The following is a 13,988-nucleotide window of genomic DNA, read 5'->3' as shown; positions in this document are numbered from 1 at the left end:
GAATTCTGGCTCTTATAATCTCTATTTAGAACTGTTGTAATCATTTTGGTGACACAATGACATATTTAAAAAGAGGCTAGACCATGATGTTTGCAAATGTTTTAAATATACATGAATATATATATATGCCTATTCTACACAATTATTTATTGTATTTCTTTGTCTTCAAATTAAGGATTCTACTATTGTACTGATGTAGGTAGGATTTGGGACAGTGGAAATTAGTCGTTTTATACATAAACATATACAAACACGTACATATATACATACATCGTATACATACATGTATACATACATGCATATGTATACATTTATACTTATACATACACATACACATATACTTGCCTTGTCATTGGTCTTGAGAATTAAAACAATATTAGCATCTTTATAAAAATTATATAAGTACTCTAATAATGATTTATATTTAAAATTACAAGCTACAAAATTAGGTCAATGAAACCAGTCCCATCTTACTTTACTTATAGAAAAACAAACTTCTCACTTGACCACAGCAGAACAAGGAGGTGAACAAATAAAAATGCAGAACGATTTGAATGATCTACAACAATTTTGCCTTCACAAAATGCATATGAAACATGAGGAAAGTCTATAAAATATTCAAATTGAATTAAATTAACATGTACACAAAGTTAAAATATATTAAAAGTGTACCTGAGAGATGATATACAGAGATCAACAGCATCTTGTTTCATCTGCACTTGAGTTTAGAGTTTTTATTGCTGATCTTGTAGAGCATAATTTCCCCATTGCTTTCAAAATTCACAAGTATGGTAAGAGTGAAAGATAACTTAATGGGAGTCCTTAATTTCATCAAATATATTTTATATATAATATATAATTCCAATAGTGATTGAAATAAAATGTTGCATCAGTTCCCATACCCTACAGTTTGGTTGACTTGTGGAGATTTTACTTGTTCTTTTGGTAAGAACCATAAAGGTTATCAGGGCTAAATACCCTGCATATGTAAATTATTCATATACATGATAAATGACAGAGCTAAGACTTAGACTATGACCTTCAAAGTCCATGTAGTGAGTGATGGTCCTTTTCAAATCACTCAGCCTCTTTCTTTACAGTTATTGATAGTGGTTTTACCTTAATGGCATCCAGCTTGGAATTTTAAACTTCACTGGACAAAAAAAAAACTGACCAGAAATGGCCTGTTCCATTGCTGTGAAAATAGACTTCTCACCATGTGTATCATCTGCCCTTTCTCCTTCTTTTTTCATTTCTTTCCTCTTCTTTTCTTTTTATTTCTTTTTCTCTCATTTGTTGACTAGAACAAATCATAATTTGCTTATTTTATTCTTAGAACTATTGCAAAGGAGAGTGGTTCAGAGCAATGGAGAGAAGGAAGAAGGGCCCTTCTGTCCAAGTATTCAAAGTTTAATCCAAATTAGATAATGAATGAAAGCAGGCATTTATCAAATGAATTAGAAAACTATTCATGGCTAATGAAGACAGAGCTAGGCTTTCACGATGCTGAGCACAAAACTCTCTCTCACTGAAGCTGTCCATTCATCAGATTCTTCATAGACACTATGGTTTGCATAGGAGGATTGTCATAGTGTCTATTTATCCAGCAAACACATACTGGATATACTGGGCATGCCAAACTCTAGTAGTAGTAATGATGCCAAAAAGGGGGTGGGGTGCGTGTGCAGAATTCTTACAACATGAAGGAACTTTTATTCCACAAACCATACTGTGTGCATAAGGCAGTGAACAGTGAGTAAAAATAGAATAAGTTCTATGACAAATTGAAATGCTATTGTGATTACTTTATTAATATAAATACTTTAGCGAGATTATTTTGATTCTTCCTTAGTAGTCGTCTACCTTTTGTCCAACCTATGTGATTAGGTTTTATTCATGGCCTTATTAAAACTTCTCAGGATAAACAATCTACTCTTCATATGACTCTTCTTACCAGGGTTGTTCTAGAACTCCTCAAATTTACTCTGCTTTTGAGAGATGTTCCTTTATAGTCCCACTGTCTTTGCAGTTATAAAGTTCTGGATGTATTAGAAAATATATCTCTTATTTGTAACACTCTATGTATTTTAGCAGTCATAGAGTAGCAACTTATTTGGTAAAAGAGCAAAAAACAAACATTACCTAAAATGAGTGACTTTGAGAGTATTAAATTTGACATATTCATAATGGCCTGAATCTTCATATCTATACAAGTTACAGTAAAACTTGAAGTTAAATATCTTTGATAGAAGTAGTATTTTTTATCCCACACTCACATATCTGAAGTGATGTTTCTCATTGTTGTCTATAAGCATTTTGGTGGATAGTCATTACGGTTGAATTTGTTATGAAAATGCTAGCAGTTATGCAGCTTTTTTATATGCATCATAAAAATTTGTGATGGGACCAAAAAAGAAATTATTCAACTAATTTATGTAACTACATATAGTGGTGATTAGGTGAAATTATAAATGTGTGTGTATAACATACATACATATATATGATGTATGTGTGTATATGTGTATGTATGTATGTATGTATGTATGTATGTATGTATGTATGTATCATGGCACCAGGCAAGGGTTTTGCCCAGGCTTCCAAGGTGTACAACTGCTGGTATTTCAGGCTAGCTCCCTGCCTAGGCACAATGGTGCCAGTTTAGAGATCATCTTGGGCTTGATCCTCATCTGGACTGTCTGATCTGAGTGTCATACGTGAGGGCTCTCTGTATCAACTGCTCCTTTTATTTTGCCTCCAGTTCCAAGTGGGTTTCTTCTTGTTTCTAGATTATTCCCAGTACTGGGTGTTGTTGGGGCCTGTGAGAAGCTGGACTACTGTTTGACTGAGGCTCCTGTTTTTCAGGGAACATTAGGCTATGAACCATTCGGATGTTCATTAGTCAGAACACTGAGTTAGACATGACCTCTCTCCTCTTTGCCATTTGCCAATGCACATGTGACAAATCATCCATATCCTTCTAGGGGCAGAATCTTTCGGGAACTCTTAAGTATATATTTTAATTGAGATACTATAAAAAACTGTCTCATACCAGCACACATATACACACACACACAAACACACAGTTTTACCATGGGACTGTTTTATATCTACTATAAAACTCATTAGAATGTTTTAATAGATATTGGTATTAAGATACTTCAGGACCAAGTAAATAATTTAAATACCCCAATAATATCCAATGAGATAAAAGAAGTAATTTAAAGCTGTGCCACTAAAATAAATAACTAAGGCTAGATGAGTTCAGCACAAAAATATACTAGATTTTCACAGAAAAAACTAATATTGATATTGCACAAATATGTGGCAAAATAGAGAAGAAAGGCATTTCCAGATTCTTATTACTAAGCCACCTCTATTGCTCTAATACCATAAATTAACAAAGAAAAAAGATAGGTCAATATCATTTATGAACATAGACATTAAAAATCTCATTAAAAAAGAGGAACACTCCTCCATTGTTGGTGGGATTGCAGACTGGTAAAACCATTCTGGAAATCAGTCTGGAGGTTCCTCAGAAAATTGGACATTGAACTGCCTGATGATCCAGCTATACCTCTCTTGGGCATATACCCAAAAGATGCCTCAACATATAAAAGAGACACGTGCTCCACTATGTTCATCGCAGCCTTATTTATAATAGCCAGAAGCTGGAAAGAACCCAGATGCCCTTCAACAGAGGAATGGATACAGAAAATGTGGTACATCTACACAATGGAATATTACTCAGCTATCAAAAACAATGAGTTTATGAAATTCGTAGGCAAATGGTTGGAACTGGAAAATATCATCCTGAGTGAGCTAACCCAATCACAGAAAGACATACATGGTATGCACTCATTGATAAGTGGCTATTAGCCCAAATGCTTGAATTACCCTAGATCCCTAGAACAAACGAAACTCAAGACGGATGATCAAAATGTGAATGCTTCACTCCTTCTTTAAATGAGGAAAAAGAATACCCTTGGCAGGGAAGGGAGAGGCAAAGATTAAAACAGAGACTGAAGGAACACCCATTCAGAGCCTGCCCCACATGTGGCCCATACATATACAGCCACCCAATTAGACAAGATGGATGAAGCAAAGAAGTGCAGACCGACAGGAGCCGGATGTAGATCGCTCCTGAGAGACACAGCCAGAATACAGCAAATATAGAGGCGAATGCCAGCAGCAAACCACTGAACTGAGAATAGGTCCCCTATTGAAGGAATCAGAGAAAGAACTGGAAGAGCTTGAAGGGGCTCGAGACCCCAAAAGTACAACAATGCCAAGCAACCAGAGCTTCCAGGGACTAAGCCACTACCTAAAGACTATACATGGACTGACCCTGGACTCTGACCCCATAGGTAGCAATGAATATCCTAGTAAGAGCACCAGTGGAAGGGGAAGCCCTGGGTCCTGCTAAGACTGAACCCACAGTGAACTAGTCTATGGGGGGAGGGCGGCAATGGGGGGAGGGTTGGGAGGGGAACACCCATAAGGAAGGGGAGGGGGGAGGGTTGGGAGGGGAACACCCATAAGGAAGGGGAGGGGGGAGGGGGATGTTTGCCCGGAAACCGGGAAAGGGAATAACACTCGAAATGTATATAAGAAATACTCAAGTTAATAAAAAAAAAAAAATCTCATTAAAACAAGAGTACATTTAAAAGATTATCTTCCATGATCAAGTTGGCTTCTTCTTCAGAGATGCAGAGAATTTTTAACCTATAATAATCAATAAACATATTCAACCTCATAATACACTAAAGGTTGATAAGCTATACAAACCCCTCGTGATGAGCAAAAGACCTTTGACAAAACCAGGCATCCTGTCAAAATAATTGTCTGGGACAGCCTTGGGATACAAGAGATACTTCTCAAGATAATAAAAATCATAAACAAGTCCACAGAAAACACTTGTCCTAAATGGAAACGACTCAGAGCATTTCTACTAGATTAAGGAACAAGATAAGGATGTCCATTCTCCCTACTCCTGTTAAATATGGTGCATGGAATCTTTCCTAGAGCTATAAGACAAGTGAAGGAAATAATGTGGATACAAATAGAAAATGAAGAAGTCAAATACTCATATTTGTAGATGATATTATTCTCTCTGAAAAGACCCTAAAGACACCACCAAAAAACTTATGCAGCTGATACACACAATCAGAAAAGGAGCAGGAAAACAAAATTAACGTAAAAACATTTTTTGGTTAATTGACTATGCACACTTAGTATCTACAGAGATCCGTTAAAAGGGAATATATAATATGCATATGTATTCACAAAGTTGATATTCATTGTGTAAATTTTGTATGATTTTGTATCTGCAATCTTCTAAAAACTTCACATTTTGTATCATTGTATTATTAAAATATGCAAAATGATTCTGCAATACATAATGTGCACACCTATTGATATTTAAACAATCCTTGGCTCCCTACCTGAAATGTTAAATGATCTAAAATTTATGTAACTCCAGAGCATCTTCAATGAATAAGAAGTTAAAATTATTTAAATGTTTGCTTTACTTGAAAACTAAAAGCACATATCAAGAAAACTTATGCTTAAAATTTTTAGTTTTTTATAAACAATTTTACTCTCAATCCACTTAGCTTTAAGATTTTATGGAGTAGTTCTATATGGTTGAAAATCCTTTTCCCTCGTAGATATGAAGAGAAAAACTTCAAAATGATGACATGTCTTTCTCTGTTATACCAGTGTTATGTTTTATTTTTATTTATTAATCATTTTATTTGTTTACATTTCAAATGTTATCCCCTTCCCAGGTCTCCCTCCACAAACTGCCCACCCAATCATCACCCCCTATGCTTCTAAGACGGTGTTCCCCCACTCACCCACTCACTACCACCTCGCCCTTCTAGCATCCCCCTTCTCTGGGCATCAAGCTTCCACAGAACAAAGCTCCTTTTTTCCCACTAAGGGGAATCCTCTGCTGCATATTTAGTGGGAGCCATGGATTCCTCCATGTATACTCTTTGGTTGGTGGTTTAGTTCCTGGGAGCTCTGAGGGTTCCAGCTTTTTGATATTCTTGTTCTACCAATGGGATTGCAATCCCCTTCAGCTCCTTCAGTTTTTCTCCTAATTCTTCCATTGAGGTCCCTAGCCTCAGTCTAATGGTTGGTTATATCTGCATCTGTCTTAATCAGGTGCTCCCAGAGCCTCTCAGAGGACAGCTATACCAGGTTCCTGTATTCAAGCACATTTTGGAATCAGCAATAGTGTTGAGCATTGGTGTCTGTGGATGGAATATACCAGTGTTCTTTCTGTGCCATTTTAAACTAAGAGTATTTAACATCTAGAGGAGTGGATCTCAACTTGTGAGTCTTAACCCTTTGGGGGTTGCATATTAGTTATCTTGCATACTAGATATTTACACTGTGATTCAGAACAGTAGCAAGTTAGAGTTTTGAAGTAGCAGCAGTATAATTTTATAGTTGTGTGTAGCTCCAACATGAACTGCATTAAATAATTTCAGTTTTATGAAGTTTGAGAATCAATGATCTAGAGCATATGAAATAAGTGTCTATGTTTGAGTATTTTAAAAACTGAAGCGTCAATTGTTTCCTCTTTAAATAATTTGTGAATCTGTTTAACGGATATTATCCACAAGAGATGATAAAATTAAAAAATATTTTTGGATATGTAGGCATTTGGAGTGACAAATAAAAGAGATTGACTTTGGAGAAATTCATCATGTGTTATTTGTGCTGTATTTATAGTCTGCAAATCACTGGTGTAAAATCAAGTTATCACCAGCTGTGCTATTAGAACAAAATTCATGAATTACTTTGAATTTCCATGTTTCACTGATTGCCGTTGGGCATAGATTCCTGTTCCCTAATTGCTGTTCTATTTACTTATTGTTTTTATGGAAGGCTAGTTGATAGAATCTTATACGGTACTATAGCTCCTTAGAAATCATTTCTGAGAAAGACAGAGGTTTTGTTTTACTTAGTTTGACATCACCAATGCCATAGATTATCATTTGATATTTTCCATCCTCATAACCAGAGTATTCACAGGGAATTCATCATCATCAAAGGAAAGAATGCAAAAACATAGAAAGGTATTGGCTTAGTTGATAAATTAATATTTTGAATGTGCAGACCATTCCCTGCTCATATCCACAAGTGACTACAACACATATGTATATAAGGTTAGCTTAGAATTAAATATATTGAACATGATCATTTCCAAGGGCTTGTTATTTTACTTCCCCATTCACAAATACAGCCTGTACTTTAATTCATGTATGTATCACACATACACACACACACATATATATGTATGTATGTACATATAACATATATAAAGTTACATAGATATACATTTATATACATGTATATATCCTATGTTGTATATTATTGTTACAGATACATATTTCAATGTGTTTTGTGATGATTACAATTATATTTTCAATTTGAACCGAGTATTTTATAATTATATGTTATCCTTTATATCGGTTTGTGTCTCTTCTGAAACGGACTTTTCCTAAGATTGCTAATTTCATTTATTTGCAATTTAAATATAATGTCATCCTCATTATTTTTCTTCAGTTGGTCAGGGATCTAAAGTATTTTTTTTTTGAGTCACACCACACAGTTTTTTTGGGAGGGCACATTTTTTATACTCTTTAATTTTAGCTACATTGTCATTTACATAGATTGATTATATAACCTGTCTGGGTTTAATTATAATGTTAGCTTATTTTGACTACTTGACTGTCTTGTTTTTCAAATTACAATTTTTTTCCTTTCTTCATTTTTAAAGATAACATTTTTTCTATTTGTTCATTAGTTATCTGAATATTATTAAACTTTAATTATTATTCTGAAAATTTTATGTATGTCTTATGTAGAAAAAAATGTAGTATCTTATTGTATCATTTGAACGATCTTCTAGAGAAAACAAGAATGATTTTTCAGTCACATACCGGGAATGTCACTTTCTATTTAATTACTATCAGGTACTTCAAATAAATGGGAAATTTCACTTTGTTCTTTTGTCCCGACTTCCAGATAAAGCTGTATTCAGCGATAGGTCACACATGAGTCTTTATTTCTATCTTTTCATGCTGTCTATTGAATGCTTTTGTTGTATTTTCTTTGAAAAATTTATTTTTTAACAAATTTCTAATAATTATACATAGGAAAAACTATCCCTTTCTTTCTAAAATGATTTTAAATCATTAGCATAATATCTTACAAGATAGACTGACTTGCTATGGAAGCTGACTATGCTAGTTTGAGAAAGAGAAACCCTACTGATAAGAGAACTGACTTCTAAGTAGTTTCTTCTGATTTCCATACACCATGGCACATAAGGTTGTATATAACATAATATACATTTTTAATTTTTATAAACTGTATTGAAATTTCATCCATTTTGTCTTGTGTTATGCTTAATTAATGTTTTTATATAACAATATTGTATAAAATATAAGTTTTATACATTTATTTATTATCTATTATAGACACATTTAAAATAGGGAGTCAATATTTTCTCTTCTCAAGCAGGAGAAAGATAGATCTTTAAATATAATATGTGAAATTTATTGACAATATGATATAAACAATTTTATAACATTTTATTTTTACATATTTATTTCTCAAATATTTACAAGGACAAATATTTTCCTTTGAATTTTGTTTCCTGTGTTACTTTAGAGTTAAATTTAAAAGTTTTTATAAACATAACTTCAAATATTAACACCTTGCCCTTCACTATTTTTAGATTCAAACTTCAGTCATACCACTAAACTTCTAAATTTTTTCCAAATATTAGAAATTTATTAATGTCATATGTTCATTTCCACATGACTTCTACTTATACCTTCTGACTTATAAAACTCACACTTGTTCTCAGTCTGTCGCTAATTTCCAATAATTTTATACTTTTTATTATAATGTTATAAATTCTAGATTTTATAACAAACACATTCTCAAATTAGTTTCCATGTTTCTTAACAACTTGAGGTGAATCACATTGATTATATATAGTCTATGTTGTCTGTATCTGTACTGATTTTGTTATTCTGTATATTTGGTCACTTTTATGTTCTGAAAAACTTTAATTCTATTTTCATTTTGTGTGAGATGCTATATGTATAAAGTTTTAAGTGTGTAATGCCATACTTATAGATAAACTATTTATCTGTTATTTATTTATACTTTAAGAAGCTGCAAAAAGGATAGTTATGTTTACTATGATTTTTGACTCTTTATTCAATTAGCTCACACATACCAACTGAAACATTTTAAAAAATATCTCTAGTTAATTGAAACTGTGATTACATCATTCCCATTGTTTTCCTTTTCTCTCTCCAAACCTTCCCATGTCTTTCTCCCCTTGTTCTTTTTCAAATGAAAAGGATCTCTTTTCATTAAATTGTTGTTATGTGTATGTGTATATGTGTGTGTGTGTGTGTGTGTGTGTGTGTGTGTGTGTGTGTGTGTGATATGTATCAACCCAGTAATGCTATTTTCTCAGTTCATTCTGAGAATCAACGTTATCACTATGTATATAATCATCTCAAGACTGATCATTGGTGATAGATAACCTACAGGGTTGGGGAGCTCTTCCTTGAGATAGATCATTTATCCCACTCGACACTTCCTAATTGCTTGTAGTATTCATCTAGTCTTGAGGCCACTCAAGATCTTTCCCTTCCAAGTTATGAGGCAAATGTCATCGTCATTGTTCAGGCCTTGTTCTGGCCATCATGTTAATGAGATGCCATGGCTGTAAGCTTTCTGATTTTTTTTTAGCAGATACAATCTCACCTTGATCTTCATGCTTTTCTGACTCCGAGGCCTTCCCAATCCTTCAAGGACCTCCACTCAGGAAAAGTGGACCACACAGCAGAAAGAAATTCAAAATGAACCACTGTGAAACAGAGATATTTATCAAATGTTGTAAAGGAGGTGTGCAGAGGAGAAGAATGAGGACACATGGAAAACTGGGTAAATATTCAATTTGGGAGAGTCATTTTTACATATCCCAGTAAAAACTACATATAGGTTTTTAAAACTTCTAGAATTTTATTTTATTTTTAATTCAGTATTTTATTTATTTTTATTTCAAATGTTCTTCTCCCCAGTTTTCCCACTGCAAACCCTCCATCCTGTCCCTCTCCACTTTGTGTCTGTAAGAGTACTACTCTGCCCACCTACCCATCCCTGCCTCACTGCTTTAACATCCCCTAAGGCTAAGGTACCAAGCTTCTACAGGACCAAGCCTCTTCCCTCCCTTTGATTCCAGATAAGGCCATCCTCTGCTATATATGTAGCAGGAGCCATAGGTCCCTCCTTTTTTCCTTTTTGTTGGTGGTTTATTCTAATAGTTAACCACACTCTTCTGACTCTATTCCCATGACTTTATTCTAAATACATAAAAGTATGGGTTGGCTCCAGAGGGAGTTAATCATGTCTTTCACCGTAAGTAAACTTCTTATTAAGATTTACAGAAAACTTCAAGTTTACCTCTATAGAGAAGAAAGGCCATATACCTTTAAACATAATTTTGATTCGTTGTTATTTTCACCACCATTACAAGAAACGTCTCTATAATACACGGAATTTTTGTTGCCTCTATTTACAAACATTACAGCAAATGTCATTACGTTGGAGTTGTTAATTTTCAGGTGACAGATGGGTCAATAGGCTCAGAAGTGAGGTGGTCCTCTGTCCTCCCATGACTCCATGGTTTTTTTATGCCTACCTCATTTTCAGTGCTATAAGCAAGAGGAGTTCTCCACAAGATGCTATTTCTAGGTGTCAGGTGCATCCTGTTTGTTCTCTCAGGGCTCATCCATTATTACTCTGAGTATCATTTGCAATTACCTTAAGAAGAATTTCGTATGAAATATAGGGTTCACTTCTAACTTACCTTTTCCTCTTCTTGATAATCATTTTTTTCTGTAAGCTATGCTGCCTTTAAATCATAAAATTTCTTTTTTTCTTTGATAAATATCATGAAACGTGTAAAAATATTGTGCACATCTTTTCCCCCATTCGATATTTCTGCAATACTTGTGCATAATAAGGTGAAACCTCAGAAGAAGAGCTTCAGAAATGTTAATTTGCATCAATGAGTTTTCTCCATTACTAAGTCTTTTGTTTCCACAGTACTATCTTTGAAACATATCTGGTGTTTTCAAAGTTATTTTATGTTTTTTTAAAACTATTATACATGTTATTTGTGAAAAAAAGTAGTCTAAATCTAGATGTTGATCACCAATACAAAGCCCTACCCTAGAAAACAAGTAACTCTTGGTATACTTTTAAATACTGGGAACAATGATTAAAAAAATCAGAATTAGCTAAATAAATTCCCATTGTGTATCTCAATACATTTAATGGCTGCGTAAAGATATTTATTAACATATAACCATAATTCCTGAAGTCATTCTTAGATACTTCCTGATATGTTTCTTACATTTCATATTAGCTGAATTTATGCTACAAGTTTTAGAAGTGAAAAGCAGAATGTTTTCACATAGTTCCAGATGCCAAGAGCTTCCTGGTACTCTTGACAATAGTCAATTTTCTGCTCAATTTATACACTTCTAAATGTCTCTTTTAGAAATAACAATTAGAGAAGTAATGATATCTACAGCACTTTTACAGTATTACAAACAAATCTGGTAAAGAGACTATATAGTCCTTAGTGTCTTAGAATGTTTTTTTATAAATATTTCATGTCTGTGAGAAGTTTATTTTATCCATAAATAAACTTGTATACTTGTAGGACTATTTGTGTATGTGTACAAGCCTGTGTGTGTTGTGCCTGCATGTGTTTGTGTGTAAATATGTGTTTAAATAATTAACTTTGCATTTATTGGGAAGATTTAGTTTTGCATTTCTGTGAGTGTTTTTCTATATCCTGTTACTAAACTATCCCAGGAAAAGTTAGTAGATGAAGAAAGGAATTATACAAGCTAATGCTGGATAGATAAAAATATATTGCCATATTTCCCCATCTGAACTCATGGAAAATTTAGGATTCAGCATAGAAGAAAATTACTTCTTAAGTCTGATATTAGATGCAAAGGTTATGGAAATTTCCTCCCTGGATAGTTCTTTTCTCATTCAGCACCCAATTACCATTAACATAACAGCTGTGTCAGCTAGCCAGGCTGCTTCTGAGAGCAAACAGGAGTTACATAATCTTTCACTCACTGTCATGCAAGATGAAGGGCAGTTTTCCAGCAAGAATGGAGTTCTACATAAAAACCAAATATATGGAGGTGCTGTGTTTATTGATAAAGAATGCAGAAACTTATCAAGAAGCAGCACACTTCAGCTTAATAGGTTACATTGTCTATAGACTGACAACAGTGAAGTCACCTTTAAAACTACAGTTTAAAAAAATGGTGAGCCAATTGGTATATTGTCCCCTTGGTAAGATGACCTTAGAATTTCTTAGTTTCCGGTAGTTATTTGTTTGTACTTAAGGTTTCTTGAGTTTCCTCCTCCCCTGTCCACAACATTACACCTACTGCTGTTTTCCTTGTAGGTGCATGTTTAGCCAGTCAAGCTGGTGAAACTTTCCGGGTATCAATTCTGAAATTCTGATATGTCTAAGAGAAAAACTCCGTTTCTCTACAATTTTCAAATGGTTAACCCTGGAAACATGAATGGATGCTGTCCTATACCTACTGAGGGTTTGTATTTACGTATTTAGGAATGTAATTAAAAAAAAAACATAGATGTGAAAACGAGAAAGGCCTTCTGAGGGAAGAAAGGGAAAAGAAAAATTATCTAATTGCAGTCTCAATAAATAAAATGAATAATTATAAAATGGCAAAATGTTCTCTGCCTGCTTTTTTTTTCCTCCTGTGGAGAATGCAGCACTTAGAAAGATCTAAGTCAAGGGAAGAAAAAGAGACTAATGAAACATGAGTGGCACAAGATAAGGCAGCAGGAAGCAGGGATCAAAAGATAATGCAGAAATAGATTAAAATAACAAGAGGAGAAGCATCTTTCTGCACAATCCCTTATGTCAGTTTCTCCAGTATGATTTTTTTGGATATTATAAAGCAGTTTCCAAAAGCAACTTCAGAAAAAGAAAGGTCATTTTATGTATGTATGTATGTATGTATGTATGTATGTATGTATGTATGTATTCATTTATTTATTATTTTCTTTTAATCTTACACTTTATACTCCATCGTGGGTGAAAGCCAAGGAGAAAGTAAAGCCGGGTCATGCAAACAGAGGCAGAAGTTGAGACCTTGGCGCAAAGCTGCTCCGTGGCTTGCTTCTCTGCCTTGCTCAACCATATTTCTCTTATATCACAGACCCACTTTTTCAACGGCTTAGAATGCTGTGTCATCCCAATCAACTAGCAAGTAAGAAACACCCCACAGGCTAACATTCTGGAGACAGTTTCTCATCTTCCCAAGTGACTCCAATTTGAAAAGAAAACTAAAGAGCTCACAGCAGAGGAGAGGGGGTACTGAAAAAGGGTGGCAGGGATTTGCTATGGGAAGACACAAGAGAGAAGGTCAGAGGGACAGGAGAATGAAGAGAAATATGTAGGAGTGAGGAGGGGTGTGGAGGGGTGAGTAATGGAGGGAGCCACTAGAAAGTCCCAGATGCCAGGGGTCAGAGAGGATCCCAGAACGAAATGGCAATGGCATTAGCCAAAATGCCCAACAGCAGAGAAATAGAAACTGAAGAGATCACCTCCAATGGATAGACATGGCCCCCAGTCAAGAAATGGGAACACCACCGATCTCAAACTTTTAACCCAGAATGGTTCCTGTCTAAAAGAAAGGCAGGGTCAAAGATGGAGCAAACACTAAAGGAAAAGACCATCCAGAGACTGCCCCACTGTGGGATTTATCCCATCCACAGGCACCCAACCGTGATACTATTGCTGGTGCAAAGGTGTTCTTGCAGACAGGAGCCTGGTATGTTCTCCTCAGAGAGGCTCTGCCAGCACTCGAATAAGACAGATACAG

General features: G+C 34.6%; 1 long non-coding RNA gene and 1 pseudogene across 2 annotated transcripts in view; both read right to left on the bottom strand.

Annotated features, from left to right (window-relative positions):
* LOC120094655 (uncharacterized) overlaps positions 1-13,303 on the bottom strand; it is a 78,436-nt gene extending 65,133 nt beyond the window's left edge. For both annotated transcript variants that reach the window (XR_005489074.2, XR_005489075.1), the window contains exons 1-2: positions 13,180-13,303; positions 9,805-9,907 (exon numbers count right to left, since the gene is read on the bottom strand). This is a non-coding gene — a long non-coding RNA (uncharacterized LOC120094655). The remainder of the gene's footprint in view (positions 1-9,804; positions 9,908-13,179) is intronic.
* On the bottom strand, positions 2,865-2,988 carry LOC120094934 (small nucleolar RNA SNORA17; annotated as a pseudogene).
* Positions 13,304-13,988: the final 685 nt, after the last annotated feature.

Source organism: Rattus norvegicus, chromosome 9 (genome assembly GCF_036323735.1).
Source record: "Rattus norvegicus strain BN/NHsdMcwi chromosome 9, GRCr8, whole genome shotgun sequence".
Taxonomy (NCBI): Eukaryota; Metazoa; Chordata; class Mammalia; order Rodentia; family Muridae; genus Rattus; species Rattus norvegicus.
The sequence above is the reverse complement of the archived record's forward strand: the minus strand, read 5'-3'. Positions and strand labels throughout refer to the sequence as shown.